The sequence below is a fragment of the Pseudochaenichthys georgianus genome, unplaced genomic scaffold (genome assembly GCF_902827115.2).
Source record: "Pseudochaenichthys georgianus unplaced genomic scaffold, fPseGeo1.2 scaffold_223_arrow_ctg1, whole genome shotgun sequence".
NCBI lineage: Eukaryota > Metazoa > Chordata > Actinopteri > Perciformes > Channichthyidae > Pseudochaenichthys > Pseudochaenichthys georgianus.
In genome coordinates, this window is record NW_027262869.1 from 46,009 (window position 1) to 66,037 (window position 20,029).

The 20,029-nt window shown below is 42.9% G+C and overlaps 1 protein-coding gene and 1 pseudogene across 1 annotated transcript in view; one reads left to right on the forward strand and one right to left on the reverse strand.

Moving 5' to 3' along the window:
- The window catches only part of LOC139433344 (zinc finger protein 91-like), a 189,056-nt pseudogene that overhangs the window by 45,329 nt on the left and 123,698 nt on the right, over positions 1–20,029 (reverse strand).
- LOC117441960 (uncharacterized) overlaps positions 1–20,029 on the forward strand; it is a 605,495-nt gene that overhangs the window by 17,337 nt on the left and 568,129 nt on the right.

A 20,029-nucleotide genomic window follows, 5' to 3' on the forward strand; every position in this document is an offset into this window, starting at 1 on the left:
CGACAACCACTACTCGTTTCTAGTGGCGCTGTGCCCCCCCGATCGGAGCCCGCAGACTTTCCCCCTGCCCTTTCTCTCCAAACGACAGCCCAGTCGACTGTAGTCCGTACGACCAGCCTATGTACTTGCTATCGAGTTCACTTCAAAATGAAACACAGTTTGCTCTATGCTTGCTTGCCACTACCCACCTGTGATCAATTAGCCTATACTTGTATGTATGCACCCCTGACCGCCACCTGCTCCTCAATGTCTAGGGAGCCGTGGCGCATCGGGTGATGCCCGCACCTCGTGCTGGCCCGTCTAACCATGAGAAAGCGGTCCTGAACAACGAGTGCTTTTAGACCGTCCCGTTGCAATAGAGACGGCGGTGTTGTGAGTTAAAGACTATCGGCAAAAGCTGTGACTTTCTCCCTCTCTTTCCTGCACTTCTCCAGCTCCACAAACACGGGGAGGTTTTACACACACTCCCAAGGCTGCAGCTGGAGCCGTGTTTTGCAGAGAGGCGATAGCAGTAAATATCTCTGGCTGCTTATTTTCAACCAGTAGCGTGGGGAAAAATGTAGGGGAAGCCAATGTTTTTTGGGGGGGGTGGGGGTGGTCAATAACGTAACCAGATGAGTGATTACAGCGCCCGGTAACACTTTACACACATTTGTTTCATACAGATGCAGGACTTGTACACGCCTGTTATCTAAGCGACACTCTCTCGTCTTATTAATTTAAGCATTTTCTTATTAATTTATGCCAGCCTCCCCCCACCAATGCAATACCAGCCGCTCAATGCGCATTGCAGATTCGGTAATGAATAAATAAGAAGCATTCATTCACAAACTAAATCAGGAGACCTTTAAAGTGTTACGTTCACATCAAAGTATCAGTATGCGTTGTGTTGATAATGGACGAGACCCGCCGAGTCAGCGTGAAGTTGAGACGATCTCCGTTTAATGTCTGAATCTGATAACAGATAAAATGATCAGTTTCACATACATTTCCCTCAGTGACTCCTCTCATTGGAACGTTTACAAAAAGGGAAGAGGAAACGTGAGGGACACAATATATACAAAAAGTAAAATCACAAAGAAAGGAAATGAAAGTCCTCACAACAATAAACTCCTGAGCACAGCTCTCCGACCTTGCCAGGTATTTAACATTCAATAAAATGAAGAACACAGAATAAAATAATATAAAACACAGAATGTGTGTGATTATACACAATTAAATTAAATAAACCCCACTGCATATGTACATCTGTTACACTAACACACACGGCAAGTGCAGCAACAGTCCTCGTCTCTGTAATTAGTTCAGTCCGTAGTCCAAAAGTAACACAACAATATAAACAATCTCATCTATTCAGCTGATCGGCCCTGGCTTTAACTGTTGCTGTTACCTGAAAGGTATAAACCACATTCAAAGAGAGAAGAGGTCGTTTCCTTCCATCAGAAACATTCAACCAGTTTCTAAGTATTGTTTGTTTCATTTCCAGCTCGTCCTGTCTTTGTTTACAACACAGACTGCTAGCTCTGAAGCTAACCAGGGTTGCTAGCTGTGGGTACTGTTAGGAGATTTGTGTGGACAGCTTGTCCACTTTCTTAAATCTCCTCGTGTTCCTACAAGCCGTTATCTTACAGGAAGGAAACCCAGAACCTACAAGTAACCGTTTAACAATAATCCACTTTAATGGTAATATGCAATGCAATACAATCAAGTACAATCAATACAGTACAAATTACATACAGTTCTGTGGGATCCCACATTTACCTGATACTCACGTGAGCCAGCCAGCCAGCCAGCCAGCCAGCCAGCCAGCCAGCCAGCCAGCCAGCCAGCCAGCCAGCCAGCCAGCCAGAGAAGAAAGAGACCGAACACAGCGGGGTTTCTGTCTATATCCCTCGCTGACCCAAGGAGGAGTTATCTGCGCCTCCCTTCCAGACCAGTGATTGGCTGCCCAAATTATCATCAACACCCCACATCTTAAGTCCCCAATCCCAGTGGCTCAGCTTCCTTATCACAGGGATCTGAGATGACTATGTCAACTCCACACCTTCCCCCTCTTCCTTTGTCCTCACAAAACCACATGTTAGCAGGCCCAAAACCAGCCCAGTTTTCTACACAAATCATTTTCCCTTTTTAAGCATCTTGATAGTTTACTAACCTGAATACATACAAATATTTCTTTACAGTACCTGGCTGGAGTGAGATTTTGATATTTAATTACACATATGCGCACTAAATGACTGCTATCGTGTCAGCAGCGGGAACTTAGCATACATATAGGATATACTATATATACAAATACACAATATTGGACACAGACTATAAAGGGCTCTCAGTTTCATTCACTAATGAAAGCCAAGCACATGTTTGTCTCCACTGTTTCATTGTGTGCATAAATAACTGGAAATATCTGCTCCAACCTTTCCTCTAAACGTCCCGTCTGTTCAAAAGGCCCTTACCCAATTGAACATTCTCCCTCCAATACCCATTCTCCTCCATGTGATCAGTAGCCCCTCCTCCATGTGATCAGTAGCCCCTCCTCCATGTGATCAGTAGCCCCTCCTCCATGTGATCAGTAGCCCCTCCTCCATGTGGTCAGTAGCCCCTCCTCCATGTGGTCAGTAGCCCCTCCTCCACACAGAGTCATACGCCTTTCAATGTCAACGTACACTATTGCCACTATCTCTTTCCTTCTCAATGTTTCCCCACGTCATTACTCACTCTCACTAATTCCACATCCAGAGCTGACCTATCATCCTGTCTCTTCTCCTTCACCTTTTCACTCTGCTAGCAACTGCTGTGTTTGCTGCCTCTGGATATCACTGAGATGCTCCCCACTATGTACTGCTGCAAGTGTCCTTCCTCACATACCTGCCTTCTCTTTATCCGTCACTGCCAGCCTCTCCCCATCAACCAAAGCTGGCATCCTAATGGATTCCTTTCCCCACTCATCTGCTGAAACATGGACCAGACATCACCTGGTGTTACTCCTCTGCCAATGGTAGAACACAACTCTCTCCATGCTCTCTCTCAAGTGTCCTTCCTCACATACCTGCCTTCTATAGTATATGTTGCGTTATGTGGCTTGTGATGACCTCTGTGCTTCCCTCTGATGTTAGCAGGTGTACCGACTCCTCACACCATATCCTATATTTCCCCCAATCAGCTTTAGCAAAGCACCACCTGGTTATCACACCTCCTTCCTGCATCTATACATTATTATTCACTTTAGGAAGCACTGGATAATGGTCACTTCCTCCAGTGAGTTATTCAAAACAAACCATTCACATGAACCAAACAGTTTGACACTAACGTCAGATCCAGGCATGAGACGTTCCCCTGTGAACATCTACTCTTGTGCCATGTCCATCATTAAGGCATGCTAGTGTTCTTTCCTCCAGCATTTCTTCCACGATGTTTCCGTTACTGTCTGTATGGCTGCTGCCCATAGACGGTGGTGTGCATTGAAATCACCGCACCAAACTTCCTCCCTATGTTTATGTTCTGCTACTTCTTTAAATATATCAGTGGTTAGATTTGGACATGGGTTGTATAAATTGATTATCCTGATGTTATCTTGTTTTCTCAGGTTGCAGATGTCCACTGTAATACAGTCTATCCCATCAGGAGACTGCTCCTCCCTGTATGCCACACCATCTTTGAGAAATGACTGCAGGATCTCAGGTCTGCAAAGTGGACAGGTCGGCGAGAAAGGCTTTTTGGAGTCTCAGAGACCAAGGTCCTGTACACTTCGCATCCATCGACTGCACGACTTCAGGTCTGCGATGTGGACAGTACACCTCAAATACATCACTACACAACCTGGGTATTTGAAGATAAGGGAATGACATGTTTATAATATGCTGAAAAACACAACAAATACGCAGGGTGACGAGTCTGTTTCTAAGGCCATTTTATTTGTGGTAGTCTGATCATTTCAACAAGAGAATAGAGTCAAACTGAAAACATCGTAAATATGTTCCAGATACATGAAGCAGATAATGAACAGTGAAACTCGCTCATGGACTTTAAGGTGAAGACTTTAAGAAAAGGTTTTCCCACACTCTTTGCAGGAGCCATTTTATGGGTGTTGTTGATGTCTCAGTTTACCTTATTTATATGAATAGAGCAATATTATCTTGCACACTTGGTGGCGGGGTTTAGCTGCACCAGGTGTATAAAAGGGGTCATAGGTGAGAGGAGAGGAAGAGGACACAGGAGGAAGAGCATACCGATTCTACCAGACGGCCAGCCCAGCCCCAGCAGATGCTCATACTACAACTATTGACACCGTGTACTTAAACCTTGGTATGTAAAGCAATAAAACATCATTCTAAAACTGCAGCAAAAGACCGGAACTTCATATGTTTGTGTCTGCGTCAGGATCACTCTAAACCCTCCTGTGAAGTAATGGCAAAAAGATATAGGACACTGGAACATTTAAACTGCCATTACATTAAGTAGAATCATACTCTATGAGTGAAACTGGACAATAAGAAACATATCGCATTGGATTAAGGATCGTTTTCACCGGACAAACAATTGGATTACTTCACAACCGACACCTCATCCCGGATCAGCTGGACAACATGCCACAATCAGCTGGAGATTGTCACCACCTGTGCTCATCAAGAGGCGAAAGGAGAGGCCGAGAGCCAAGGCTGGGAAAGCGGCCGGGTATGAGCAGCATTCAAACTGGATTGTATATTGGAATCATAAGCTGCATCAGACAATGGCTTGGATTTAATGCTGCAATAATGTCAGCTGTTTGAAACGGCTGTCGGCAGACGGACAGCCAGAAAACGAAACTTAAAGGAACAGTGAACATTATGCATGTCAATTCTGACGTTACGTCAACAGATGGCGCTGTTGGGATGGGATCTGTAATGGAAAAAAGGATTACCCAACACAAGGCCAATAGAGAGGCGAAGTCCCTCCCCTTCCGGTGGAGCTCCATGGGACCTTATTTCCAACAAATTATGTATTGAAGTCAATGGAGAGACAAAGACTATCTTTCGATCCCGTTTGAATTGTGCCACAAATTACACATATGATGTTTGTCAATTTAAAAGATAATTTTGCAAGTAAAAAAAAAAAATGTGTCGTAAAACTGATAACACATTTGTTTTCACAACGCTGAATGAAATATATCTCTGGTCTCGCAGAACAACACACGTCACCAAGATGGCCGTCACTACTGTCTTGTCAACAAAAAGGATTGACTACCCTCACTATCACCACAATGAAACACGTCCAGAAGAATGTTATGCAAAGCTGCCTGCCTTCCTTTGATTCTCTCTGAACTGCCTGGTCTTTTAATGTTTAATGTCAACCATTTCTGCAGATAGCGTGAAGTAGAAAAGATCGCCGATGCTAGCGTTAGCATTTCTCCCCCGGGCTTAAATTGTGTATTATAGAATGATCACACCGGTGACAGTACTCTTCAAAGGGTTCGCAAAATGTGACTACTACTCTTACTGTTTAACATGTTGGGTTACTTGATGTTACTTCATGTTAAGGCTAATAAAAATTACACGGCTGTAATGCTAACTAACGTGCTAGCTACTAGCTAGGTAGCTAACTTGATCCAGTCACTCCTGGTCCTTTCATCAGACGGGAAGCGAAAGAACGAGCAAGACCCATTGCTGGTATGATAACAACCTGGTACTAAGTACATAGGCATCTTGTTAAAGTTATCTTATCTTAGCCAGCGCCATATAGATAGATTATATCTATATAGCGCTGATCTTAGCTATCTCTTAGTGGAGGAAAACAATTGTGACATAATTTACGCAACTCTGGGATTAGTAATCTTTGTAGTTGCGTATTTTTCATAGTCTTATATTTCAACAGTTTTACGACGAACTGTGACTTTTTTGACATGGAAATTATTTTTTAAGATTGACAAACATCATATGTGTAATTCATGGCACTATTCAAACGGGATCGAAAGATACGTTTTCTCTATCCATTGACTTCAATACATTATTTTTCCAAAATAAAGTCCCATGGAGCGGAAGTAGATGGGGGGTGACTTCGCCACTCTATAGATGGGAATTGTTTATTGTAAACTGTGAAAAAAACAAAATATGCTTAATTGCGGCTCCGACACTCTTAAAACCACTATGGGTTTTCTCCTGAGTGAACACGAAGATGTGATTTGAGAGCACCTGATTGAGTGAACGTTTTCCCACACTCTTCACACCAGTACGTTTTTTCTCCAGTATGAATACGGTGATGTTTTTGTAGACCACCTGATGTAGTGAAAGTTGTCCCACACTCTTCACACCAGTACGGTTTTTCTCCAGTGTGAATACGGTGATGTGATTCTAGACCACTTGATGTACTGAAAGTTGTCCCACACTCTTCACAACTGTAAGGTTTTTCTCCTGTGTGAATAAGTTGATGTGATTTGAGAGCACTTGATTGAGTGAAAGTTTTCCCACACTCTTCACACCAGTACGGTTTTTCTCCAGTATGAATACGGTGATGTCTTTTGAGATGACTTGATGAAGTGAACGTTGTCCCACACTCTTCACAGCTGTACGGTTTTTCTCCTGTGTGAATACGCAGGTGGGTCTTTAAATTTCCAGATGTTGTGAAGGATTTGTCACATTGCTGACAGCTGTGACGTCTCTCTCTTCCTTTCGGTTTCTAGAACAGACGGACAGAAAAAGAGAGAAAGTCAATCTAAAAAGCATAAATACACAAGTTAACACAATAAAAACTCACTTAAAGTGGACCTATCATGCTATATTTAAACAATATATTGTAGGGCCATACCTATATAAAGTATATAAATATAGTTTTTTATTCAAAATACCAAAAAGATCCAGCATTTTAGCCACGCCTCATTTCGCTCCATTTGCTCTTTCCAGCGCTGTTTTTGCAGGGGGCTGATTCTGTGAGCTGCAGCTGACCACGTCCCCCTGTAACTGACCACGCCCCCCTGCAGGAGAGGGGAGTGTGCTCTGAGATCAGCTGCTGGGCTGCAGCGGGGAGAAAAAGAGATCTCCGTCCACCGTGTTTTATTCTTATAGAAGAAAGAAGAGAAGTAACGGGGCAGAAACCCTCCTTTTTACGCAGCGGTCCAGACATAGACATCAGACGGCGACACATATTCAGTGTGCAGTTCCTTTGGCATTAGGGCAGGGATATCTAGATACTTCCCAAGGTTTGACATAATGAATTGTGCTACTTTTAAAGCAAGCAACGATGTTTTCAAATCTGTAATCAAAAAGCTCCTCAAAAACGCTATCGAAGCAGTTCCTGCCGTTGCTACGTTAGTTCAAACGGTAACAACGGACTATTTCTCTTAGCGGATGCATGTCAATTTAAATCAACACAATTATTTTTTAAATCAATAAAATAATTTTCTAAATCCATAAAAGCATTTAAATTAATATTGGGAGTCATATCGTTACTTTGTTGAGAATGTGGCCGTGTGATAATGTGCACATTGCATAATGTGGAGAATAAACAGAAGGGCAACCATGCAAGGGAAGTCTTCTTCGCTGCTTTTGTGGCAGACTACAGCGCCACTTACAGGCCTGGCATATGTACTACAGCGTCTCCAGCGCTTTCGAGCAGCAATGGCCGGCCGTGGCCCAACCTCTCATTCCCCTGATGGGTGGAGAGTTGACCAATAGCCGTAGCACCACTTTACTGACGTCAGTAAAGTGTTCAAATCTGTATCAGTCTGTATCAGATTCGTTGCATTTCCTTTTTTAGAGATTTGGGTATGGAGGAAAATAGAAAGGGTTGTGTTTTCTGACACTTGGTGAGTTCCCTGGAACACCGGGGACACATGTTCATGTATAAAAGACGTACTAAAGTGCATTTTGCATGATAGGTCCCCTTTAGAGATGTCCCGATCCGACCACGTGATTTTCAAAAAATCAGGGATCGGGATTTTTTTTTTTTTCTTTCTATAAAACATTTTTTATTTAATGTTACAAAACAAAAATGACCATGTTCACGTCTTAAAGTCATCCTGAGGACTTAGCTTTGGTTTAAAATTACACAACATCATGTATGTGTTGCTTTCTTTGGGCTTGTTTTCATAGACCTGGTTGCTTATTTCTCTGAAATCTGGCAACAGAGTGGGCAGGGCGCAGTGTCTAATAGTAGCAGTAAGCTAACGAGAGGCTACGTTCAGCTGGTGACTCGGGAGTCGGGACAGAGAAAATGTCAGGAGTTTGGAAGTATTATAAAATTGAAAGCGAAGGCAGTGTAACAGCCAGATGCAATGTTTCCAAGGCAGAGGTTCCGCGTGGTGGAAAGAACAGAGCTACATTCAACACGACCGATTGGTCGTACGCTAATACGCTACCCGAGAAACAAACACCAACAACAACACGGCGAGTACACAGCGGCCACTCAGGTAACGGCACTGAAACAACCGACACTTTCAGAGGCTTTCAAAAGGAAAGAGAAACTGCCCCAGAACAGTGAAAAGGCCAACACAATAACAGCCAAGATAGCTGAATTCAACGCGTTGGATGACCAGCCGTTATCTGTTACCTTTTTTTTCTCTTAATGCATTGCATAAAGATCGGATCGGGAAAAATCGGTATCGGCAGATTGTCAAAATCAAATGATCGGAATCGGGAGCAAAAAAAGGTGATCGGGACATCCCTAGTCCCCTTTAATATAAACCTTGAGTTAACAAAATACTACTTATCAACTGTTTGTGTTTATTATATTTGATACAGTAATACAGCAATATTCTAACCAAAGTATATACCAGAGGTGGGGGACTCGAGTCACATGACTTGACTCGAGTCTAATGAGTTGACTTGCCTTTGGACTTGAGACTTGCTTGACTAACATTGATAAAAGACTCGACTTTACGTTGAGAGCTGTATCCATAAATCTCTTAATGTTGCCCTCAAAGTGCACCAGATTGATGCCTTTAACTTCAATTTAAAGAAAAACATCTTCCCGGGTGAGGGTGTGAGGTCATCACAAATAAAACAGGTTCACATGGATAGGATACTAGATAAGTGTGCACACTCATTATGTACATTACACATTTTTCTTGGATTTGTTAACACTATAGTCCCTAATATATTTGTAGAAAGGCAGGAAATGGAATTAAATCGAGAAAAACTGTCAAAATCAATCATTTCTCTCACACGTGTATCACTTTCCAAAGTCTCCGCCATGTTTACAATCACAACTGGGCCCATCTTGTGACGTCACCGCCGCTATCGTCTGCAACTTCCGGTAGGCTCAGACGGCCATTATTATTAAAAAATATTTTTTAATTTTTCATAATGAATTAATCAATAATTAAAATTATTTTAGCCATGAACAGGCACAATGATATGTAAGGAATGAAACTGCCATTTCATTTTGGCGCAAAAAAATGCACTTCACTGGCACTTTAAGGAAATTGCACGTCATCCAGGCCTTTATGTCATCTAGGCACTTTAGCAGTGGGCTAATTAGGTAACCCTCCTTTGGTTGCGCCGAGGCTTCGGAGCGTTTGTCGAGTAATCCCCGAAGCTTTTTGTGAAGCATGTATCGAGGCTTGTATCGTTTTGGGCCAGTGACGTCATCGATGACAAACAAAGCCTCGCTGCCTGTTGATACCACGTGACTGCTTCGCGAAGCGATTCAGATCGGTTGAACTGTTGAACCACAACGCTCATAATACCCATGGATGTATAATAAGAACCATATTACCCCTCCTGTACCCGGGCCCGGTGACACGATGGAATTAAAAGAGCTCAGAACCTCACTTATCGGAACATGTCATAAGTATAAATAGATACAAGTGTGGTGACCACCTTTAATACACTGGGTTACATAATCCACACATGGAACAACACCTGCATTTCTGCTGCTCATTAAAGACAGTTTTGCACCTTCGATGCACCGCCTCCGACTCCCTTTCTCTCGGCACTACACTGGTGACCCTGACAGCGTCTTGGGAAGTTTCCGAGACGGACCCGAACACGGCAAAAGGAAACTCGGGTTTCTTTCTCGAAATGCCGGGGATTTTTTGGAGTCGACCGTGGCTGCTACAGGCACGCGGACTGAGGCTCGGTGCGCGCCTCGCCAAATGGCTGGGGATATTGCTTTACATAATAGACTTTCAAACTAGACTGTAGAATATTCAAACACCAATTTATTGAAGCTAACACAAGTTAAAGAGCCTGTGACACGGTTTTCCCCCATCATCCAAACCCATCAATTTGAGTACATATTGTCCCCTTGAAAACCGTTACTGAACTGATTTTGGATATTTGTACTTTGATAACCATTAATCTGCCCTTCAATGTTGACAATTTTCTGGATCTTCTCGCGGATTCTTCAAGTCCCGCCAAATGATGGGTGACGTCATTGCGGGCACAGCGCTCCAGCTGCACCGTCCAGGATCCCAGCATCTGCATGTAAACCTTTATATATATATACAGTCAGATGTAAACGCACGACGGCGCACACAGCAGCAAGCTCAGACAGCGATGACAGGTTAATGTTGAACGTGTCTGAGAGCTCATATGAGGCTGAAGGATCGGTTTATGTTGTATCTGTTAGAGGTTTAGGAATGAGGTGCGTCAATATGGGCGATCATATGGTCATGTCGCCAGTGGTGGAATGGGACTAAAAATCATCCCGGGACTCTCGACCGGCCCACTTCGGTACCGCTAGTAAATTGTCAACGGGGGGAGTGGGGGATGTCAGGGGCGGCGGGTGCTGTAGATAGTAAATATGTAAATATTTGTGTCACTGCATCCTGGTAAAATACAAATATAATGTATAATGTCTGTGTCTTTGACATTAGCGCTGCTAGCCACCTGTGCCCTGTACTACGAAGCCAGTTCAACAGACCCTGGATATGTTTGAGTAACAAACAAACTAACAAACGAGATCTCGCTAAATCAAGCCAGGGGTTCTCTCTCCAGCTGAGAGCGCGTTCACGTCTAAGACACGAGTGGATCTGACTTTAATTACATTTGTCTCGAGTGTTAAATAATACTTCTGCATACAGTCTGTGACACTGTGAGTGTTGCACGGCCAGATGAGGCTGGAGAAGCTGACTCAGATAAGGAAATATATTATGATATTATATGATCGATGATCTGATTGATGATGTAATATGAATGATAAGTGAGACACGTCGGCGTCTTCTCTGCATACGGCAGTTTAAACTGTATTTTCTTTATCCTGTAATATGACTTGAGAGATTTAAACTCCGCACACAGAGTGATCTCTTTTCTATAGACGCCGGAGGCGGGCAGCGTCAGGTAAAAGAAGTTATTTAGCCTTCTCAAACCTGAGCCTCACGCGCCGCCTATGGGGGATGTGCTAGTTACTTATCTGACCGGCCCACTTCGGTACCGGCCCATCGGGATTCGTCCCGATGGCCAGTCCGCCACTGCACCCAGCCCACGTAAATTGTCAACGGGGGGAGCCTCGCTGCGGGGAAACGGTGGACCTAGTGTCCCGATCGGAGTGGGAATAATAATAATAATCCGTGCATTTTATCCATTAATTTCCCCAACATTGTGGTAAAAAAAACACACGTTTAATCCATGTTGTTGGTGTACTACAACTACAAAAAGCATCGGTTTGTTTTCTCATCAGGAAATGCAGACCGGCTCAAACAAACGATTTTTAATCATCATCCTCACTCATCATTTAATGTATCATATGTTCGCCGAATTGACATGAAAGCACTAATAAATGTAGTTTCATCCACTTGAGTTTACAACCACAAAAATAATCGATTTGTTTTTATATCATATCCGACGGGAGGAAATTCAGCAGCTCTCACTCCCGATTTTTAATCCTAATGTAATCATCATCTTCACCACGATCATTTATGTTTATGTTCGCCGAATTGACATGAAAGCACTGACAAATATGAATATACTGTAGTCAACTTCATTAAAACGTTATTAACGTGCCTAATCTCAGTAATTCACCATTTCTACGCATGACAACACACTTTGTCCGTGTTTGGCTCTCGAAGCGTTCCCGCATTGACGTCACTTCCGGCTTCCCCCAAAACTTCAAAATGAGTCGAAGGAATTTCCCCGCGATGTTCGAAATTATTGATATTTAACGGAACGGTATCGCTTTTTCTTTTTTAAACTGACGGTTCGAGATTACTAGTAGCCCAATATTTCATTGCACAACAGTTGTTGGGATGCTGTCACAGGCTCTTTAAGGCATTTGCATAATTCCATACCTGTCGGTATGCACTGTACACACTGGATTTAGATTTTCACCAGATTTCTATTTTCATATGTCAAGGTCAAAACCATACACTTCACAATTTTTATTTTAACATTTCAGATTTTAAAATTAGCATAATTTATATCTTTTAATTTACTTTATTAATATTTTACAAAAAGACTTAAATCTATAACTTTAAAAAATAAAATAACTTTTAACAACTAAAAAAAACCCCCAGATTTAAAGTTAAGTTCGGATGACATAGGATATTATTTATCAGGAACGAAGGTGCTAGTCGGAGGATTAGTGTTTCAATCTTTGACCAGTTCGTCGGTTTAGCTCTGGCTCTTTTCACACCGCCCAGAGTCCGACTGGTAATGCGTCGTTGCCTCATCGTTTGCGTCATGGCGTAACCGTTTGTGTGCCTGCTTCATAAAGCCAAACCGCGCGGATGAAATCAGTTGCATTCATTTCTTATGGCTCTATCTGCAGCTTTTCCGGAGTCATTTCTGTGGTTTGGTTATATTCTTATAAAAAAAGTGTACTCGTGTCAATAAAGGTTTTTTTAAAACACAACTGCTTCCGAGGTCGGTCTTATTTCTTAACCATGAGTGTGGAGTAACTTTGTATCTTTCATTTAAATGAACTGTAACCTTCACCCAGGTATGTAACAGCTGTTCTCAAATGAACACGTGAAGTGAAGTTTAATATTGATAGTTTTATAGATTTATAATGAGGTGATCAACGTGAATGCTCAGGTTCCACCTTAACACGCAGACACGTTGCTTCACCATGAGCAGAAACCTTTATATATACAGTCTATGGCAGAAACACTGACACTCTTGTTAAGTTTCTCCATCGTTGTGTACAAACTGGATAAAACGGCGGCTTCTTGTTGTTGTTCAGGAGTTGATCTGTCTCTGCCCCCGCCTCGACGTAAGTGTGACGTATGCGGTGCTTTTGCTCTGGCCGGACAATTTTTTGGTGCTTGAAACGAACCGGATTCCGGAGCTAAGAGGCTGCTCCGCTGCGGTGTGAACAGGAAAACCCGGTGCTTTTCAAGCTCCAGCTCCGAACCGGCCCTGAAACACCGTTGGTGTGAATGAGGTATCAGAGCCTCTCAGCCTGATACCTTGAGGGGGTTTCCCGACATGTCGTTGCAGTGGACCTTCTTAATACCTTGGAAAATGCCGTTTAATATTTTTTAATAGCCTTAATTTTCGCTAAATTGATTTATCAATTTTTAATACTTTTTAAGACCCCGCGGACACCCTGAATGTTATTTTGAACACTTGGTGGTGGGGTGTATAAAAGGGGTCATAGGTGACAGGAGAGGAAGTGGACCCAGGAGGAAAAGCATACCGATTCTACCAGACGGCCAGCCCAGACGATGCTCATACTACAACTATTGACAGTGTACTTAAAACTTGGCATGTAAAGCAATAAAACAGCGCGCTGTCGGCAGACGGACAGAAAACAAAACTCAAAGGAACAGTGAATATTATGCCTGTCAATTCTGACGTTACGTCCACAGATGGCGCTGTTGGGATGGGATCTGTAATGGAAAAAAGGATTACCCAACACAAGGCCAATAGATGGGAATTGTTTATTGTAAACTGTGAAAAAAAAAAAAACATGCTTAATTGCGGCTCCTACACTCTGAAACCCACTATGGTTTTTCTCCCGAGTGAACACGAAGATGTGATTTGAGAGCACCTGATTGAGTGACCGTTTTCCCACACTCTTCACACCAGTACGGTTTTTCTCCAGTGTGAATACGGTGATGTGATTCTAGAGCACCTGATTGAGTGAAAGTTGTCCCACACTCTTCACAGCTATAAGGTTTTTCTCCAGTATGAATACGGCGATGTGATTCTAGAGCACCTGATGTAGTGAAAGTTTTCCCACACTCTTCACACCAGTACGGTTTTTCTCCAGTATGAATACGGCGATGTGATTTGAGAGTATCTAATCTAGTGAAAGTTTTCCCACACTCTTCACATCTGTAAGGTTTTTCTCCAGTGTGAATAAGTTGATGTGATTTGAGAGCATCTGATCTAGTGAAAGTTTTCCCACACTCTTCACAGCTGTAAGGTTTTTCTCCAGTGTGAATAAGTTGATGTGATTTGAGAGCATCTGATCTAGTGAAAGTTGTCCCACACTCTTCACAGCTGTAAGGTTTTTCTCCAGTGTGAATACGTTGATGTGTTTTGAGATTACTTGATTTAGTGAAAGTTGTCCCACACTCTTCACAGCTGTAAGGTTTTTCTCCAGTGTGAATACGTTGATGTGATTTGAGAGTACTTGATGTAGTGAAAGTTGTCCCACACTCTTCACAGCTGTAAGGTTTTTCTCCAGTATGAATACGGTGATGTGATTTGAGATGACTTGATGTAGTGAAAGTTGTCCCACACTCTTCACAGCTGTACGGTTTTTCTCCTGTGTGAATACGTTGATGTGTTTTGAGAGCACTTGATGTAGTGAAAGTTTTCCCACACTCTTCACTGCTGTACGGTTTTTCTCCTGTGTGAATACGTTGATGTGTTTTGAGAGCACCTGATGTAGTGAAAGTTTTCCCACACTCTTCACAGCTGTAAGGTTTTTCTCCTGTGTGAATATGCAGGTGGCTCTTTAAAGTTCCAGATGCAGTAAAGGATTTGTCACATTGCTGACAGCTGTGACGTCTCTCTCTTCCTTTCGGTTTCTAGAACAGACCGACAGAGAAAGAGAGAAAGTCAATCTAAAAAGCATAAATACACAAGTTAACACAATAAAAACTCACTTAATATAAACCTTGAGGTAACAAAATACTACTTATCAACTGTTTGTCTTTATTATATTTGATACAGTAATACAGCAATATTCTAACCAAAGTATATACCAGAGGTGGGGGACTCGAGTCACATGACTTCACTCGAGTCACATGACTTGACTTGCCTATTTTTTGACTTGAGACTTGCTTGACTAACATTGATAAAAGACTCGACTTGACTTTGACTTGGTATTCATGACTTGAGACAGATGACTCGAGATTTGGCCTAAAAATAAAATCTCAATTTTTTTCTAACTAATGGACAATCTTCGATTTAAACCTTGATTTTCTAAACAAACCAGACCAAGGCAAAATTTAAATACATATTTTCTTTATTAACACAATAAAAATAAATGAGATTACCAAGTAGTCTAGGCGAACAAATCAGTTGTTCAAGAATAAAAAAACAAAACAAAAAACAGCACCACGGCACTTGGCTGTCATTAATGTGCAAAGATTTTTTTTTTTTTATCAAACTGAAAAAAAAATCTCTTGTAGGCCATCCCTGAAAAAACTTGTAAAATGAAATACAACAAATAATAAATAATGATAATGAAATGAATGATAAAAAAATACCCTCAAACAAAATAACATCCCTTTAACTTTCTAGGAAGTTGTCTTTCTACAGACCTTACAGAGAACAGTTGTTTGTTCTATGTATGACCGCTTGTACCCGAACCACTTCCATACAACTGAAGTAGCACCTTTTTTAGGAATGAGTTCTTCATCTGTTTTTGATGGCACAAGTACCTTAAACATACCATCAGTTTAAATGCTGTTTTATACTGAAAAAACAGAAGTTCTCGTGCGCAGTTGTTAAGCTTTTATTCTGAAAATCCTTCATCTCCGGTTAGCATTTAGCATGTGGCTAATATACCATTTACTATAGAGGTGAATTTAGTAGCGATATGACACGGAGTGTTGCACACCGAAACCTACTGATTTCAACACTACAACTACTGTATAGACGTCGAGATATTATTATTGCTGAATATTAAATGTAGGTACAGTTTATTTGAATACGTTTGTTTACAGACGTGGGTAGCATGAGACAACAACCGGAACTACCAGAAATGAAACCAGCCGTTAAGTTTTTCCTGTCTTGAGTATTGATTACAGCGTTCAAAACCATATTAAATGGAAAGTCATGAAAGAGATAAGGAGGAGAAAAGGCGTGTTTAGATATATATGTAATGTACAATGTCTGAGTCCTCTGTTATGCTCAACAATGAACACAGCATAACAACAGCAGATCGGGCAGAGCTGCAGATCGGGTAGTCACAGGCAATGTGGCTGAGCTTTGTGCACGTTCTGGAAAGTGAGAGAGTAAGCTACTACGGAGTCCCTGAAAGCAAAACAAATCTGCGGATTGCAAATTAATCGTGAAAACCGAAAAAATCGCCCAGCCCTAGACCCGAAAGGACTTTACTTTTTAAAATAGAATATTAAATATTATATATATATATCAATAATAAGAGAGAGAGGGGGGAGAGAGAGAGAGAGGGGGAGAGAGACAAAGAGAGAGACAAAAAGAGAGAGACAGAGAGAGAGAGAAAGAGAGAGAGACAAAGAGTGTTGTCAAGCACCTGCGGCCGACAAACTGCACCTCAGACAGCATTCCTTCTCGCCTTCTCAGAGACGTTTTCGATTCAGTTGGAGCAAGTATTTTATTACTTATAAACACCTCTCAGCTCAGGATGTGTCCCAGCTGCCTTCAAACATGCTGTGGTCAAGCCACTGCTAAAAAAGAAAAATCTCGACCCCTCCATTCTTGCAAATTTTAGGCCCATCTCCCAGCTACCGTTTTTATCTAAAGAGCTGGAGCGAGTAGTCTATGCCCAGCTGCAGTCTTTTTTAACCACGCATGGCATCCATGAAAAGTTTCAGTCTGGTTTCAAACCAATGCACAGCACTGAAACAGCCCTTTTAAGAGTTTTTAATGATCTCCTCCTAGCCGCCGACTCAGGTAGCCCAGCTGTCCTGGTGCTGTTGGACCTGACAGCGGCCTTCGATACCGTGGACCACAGCATTCTGTTGTCGCGGCTCGAACAGTCCGCAGGCATCACAGGCTCTGCTCTGGCATGGTTCAGGTCCTACCTAACAGACCGTAGCCTTTCAGTGCAGCTAGGTGCCTTCTCCTCTGCAAAAGCCCCCCTTACCTGTGGGGTTCCCCAAGGTTCTATTCTGGGCCCCATCCTTTTTCTATTATATATACTGCCCCTAGGTGCAATTCTCTCCAAGCACAACATCCCCTTCCACTGCTACGCTGATGACGTTCAGATATATCTACCTCTCAATGCTAATGCCAACTCCTTACAGCAATTGATGGACTGCTCGGCTGAAATTAAATCCTGGCTGAGCCAAAACTTCCTCACCCTCAACGAGAGCAAGACCGAGGTAATTTTTTTTGGACCCCAACCTCCGGCCACCCAGGTTGACATTCTTGGCTCCCTGAGTAAAAACATCCTCCCCGCTGTAACGAACCTTGGAGTAACCTTCAATAGCACTTTTAAATTCGATAAACAGGTCAGCAGCATAGTCAAAACCTGCTTTTTTAAATTACGACTATTGGCTAAGACCAAGTCGTTTTTATCTTTTAAAGACTTAGAGAGGGTAATTAACGCTTTTGTGACATCGCGACTGGACTACTGCAACGCTTTGTATGTGGGCATGGATCAGGCATCCATAAAACGCCTGCAGCTAGTACAGAACGCAGCTGCACGTCTCCTGACTGGCCACAAAAGGCGTGACCACATTACCCCCATTCTGGCCTCACTTCACTGGCTTCCAGTTCGGTTCCGAATAGATTTTAAACTCCTTTTATTTGTTTTTAAGGCCGTAAACGGGCTGGCTCCGGCTTATATAGCTGACTTAATCCAGCGATACACCCCAGCCAGAGCTCTAAGGTCTGCCGACCAAATGCTGCTGGTAGTGCCGAAAACCAGGCTAAAAACTAGAGGGCACCGAGCCTTCGCAGCAGCTGGTCCCAGGCTCTGGAACACTCTGCCCTTACCTGTGAGGTCGGCCCAGACACTAGGGGCTTTTAAATCCTCTCTAAAAACACACTTTTTCTCTCTGGCCTTTTAAAAGTGAGCAGAGCATGACATTTTTCATTTTGTATTTTAACTGTGTCTGCCTTTATATTTGTTGTTTTTAACTTAAATGCTGCAAATTGCAATATGTTCCGTATATTTTTTGTTCATGTACAGCACTTTGGCGTGACCGAAAGTTGTTTTAAAATGTGCTTTATAAATAAACTTGATTTGATTTGAAAGAGAGAGAGACAGAGAGAGACAAAGAGAGAGAGACAAAGAGAGAGAGAGACAGAGAGAGAGACAGAGAGAGAGACAAAGAGAGAGACAGAGAGAGAGAGAAAGAGACAGACACAGAGAGAGAGACAAAGAGAGAGAGAGACAGACAGAGAGAGAGAGAAAGAGACAGACACAGAGAGAGAGACAGAGAGAGAGAAAGAGAGAGAGAGACAGAGAGAGAGAGAAAGAGACAGACACAGAGAGAGAGACAAAGAGAGAGAGACAGAGAGAGAGACAGAGAGACAGACAGAGAGCGAGAGAGACAGAGAGAGAGCTCGGCCCTGAACCGAGTGTTGCTTCCCGACCCGGCCGCTGTGCTGCACTTCCCGCCCGCCCCGTCTAACTGCACAGAAAGCGGCGAGATGCATTTAGGAATCCACAAGCAGAACCCAAACTAACATTTCTAAACGAACAATGGCGGACACGTACAATGTGCGAATGAGTTCTGCCTTTTGTAAACTGAATGTATCAATAACTTGTCAATACATCGGGGCCAAACACGTCACTTGTCCGCCGGACAAGTCGATTGAAAGATCGACTTGTCCGATATTGTGAATAACACGTCCCGGACGGTGGGACGTGTTCTTTTCCGCACACTGGTCTGTATACGGTAGGGGTGTAGCGGTTCACAAACATGTTGGTTCCGTACGTACCTCGGGTTTTAGGTCACGGTTCAGTCCGGTACGTTTTCGGTACCGCAGAAACAATTATCACAAAATATATAGTTTTTAAATTATTATTAAACTGTGAATATTCACTCAAATAAATACAGAATCTAATGAAATGAACATTGAGGTGCAGCTTGTGGATGAACTGAAATAACCTGCATCTGAACTGCACTGTTCCTGAGCAGCAGCTTGGCATCAGGACTTGCTTGTCGTTGTGTTTTCATGTCGTCTAAAGAAAGATGAACTCGTCCACATGGCTGCAGAAAGGGCAGATCTGCTGGCACTAGCATGTCTCCTGCTGTGGAGAACACCCTCTCTAGGGACAGAGGCAGCACAGCCACGTAGCGCTTTGCTACCATGGCAACACGAGGATACTTGGCGTTGGTAATAGCTCTGGCTCGGTCTGAACTCTCTGCGAGCGGTGGAGGCTACATGCTAGCGGGAGTTGGGTTTGCACTTCAGTCGGTTTTCTTTTGGTACCGGTGATATTCACGTTCGCTGATGCCTTTTCAAATGAGTGAAAGCTCGATGTATTGCCAGCCGCGTAATGTATAACTGGATAGTCTCTTCATTCGGTAGGGGTTTAACGGTTTACAAACATTTTGGTTCCGTACGTACCTCGGGTTTTAGGTCACGGTTCATTACGGCCGATATTTACTTTTATATTTATTTATTTATATTTATAAAGGCGAGTGAAGTGTAACCGGACGAGAGAGAGATCAGACCAGCTGCTGAGTCTGACGGAGACACGCAGCTCTGCAGGATCACCTGAAGCTCCGCCCTCTGTTTAGTGAGCTGACCGGACTGCGCACAATGCGTACATGAAGCGTCATGAACGCAATAAATCATACCCTCGTGGGGCGCGCTCAAGTGATTGGCTTAGAATGAAGGAGACATCTGATTGGCTATAGATAGAACAAATTACAAGTACGGATCTGCTGAGCGTCAGGGGAGTCTCAAAACCCCTCACACGAAGGCCCAGCGATCCGTGCACAGAGAGCGGGTTGTTTGCAGGTGCAGAGGTTTTAACCGGAAAACTAATATGTGAGGAT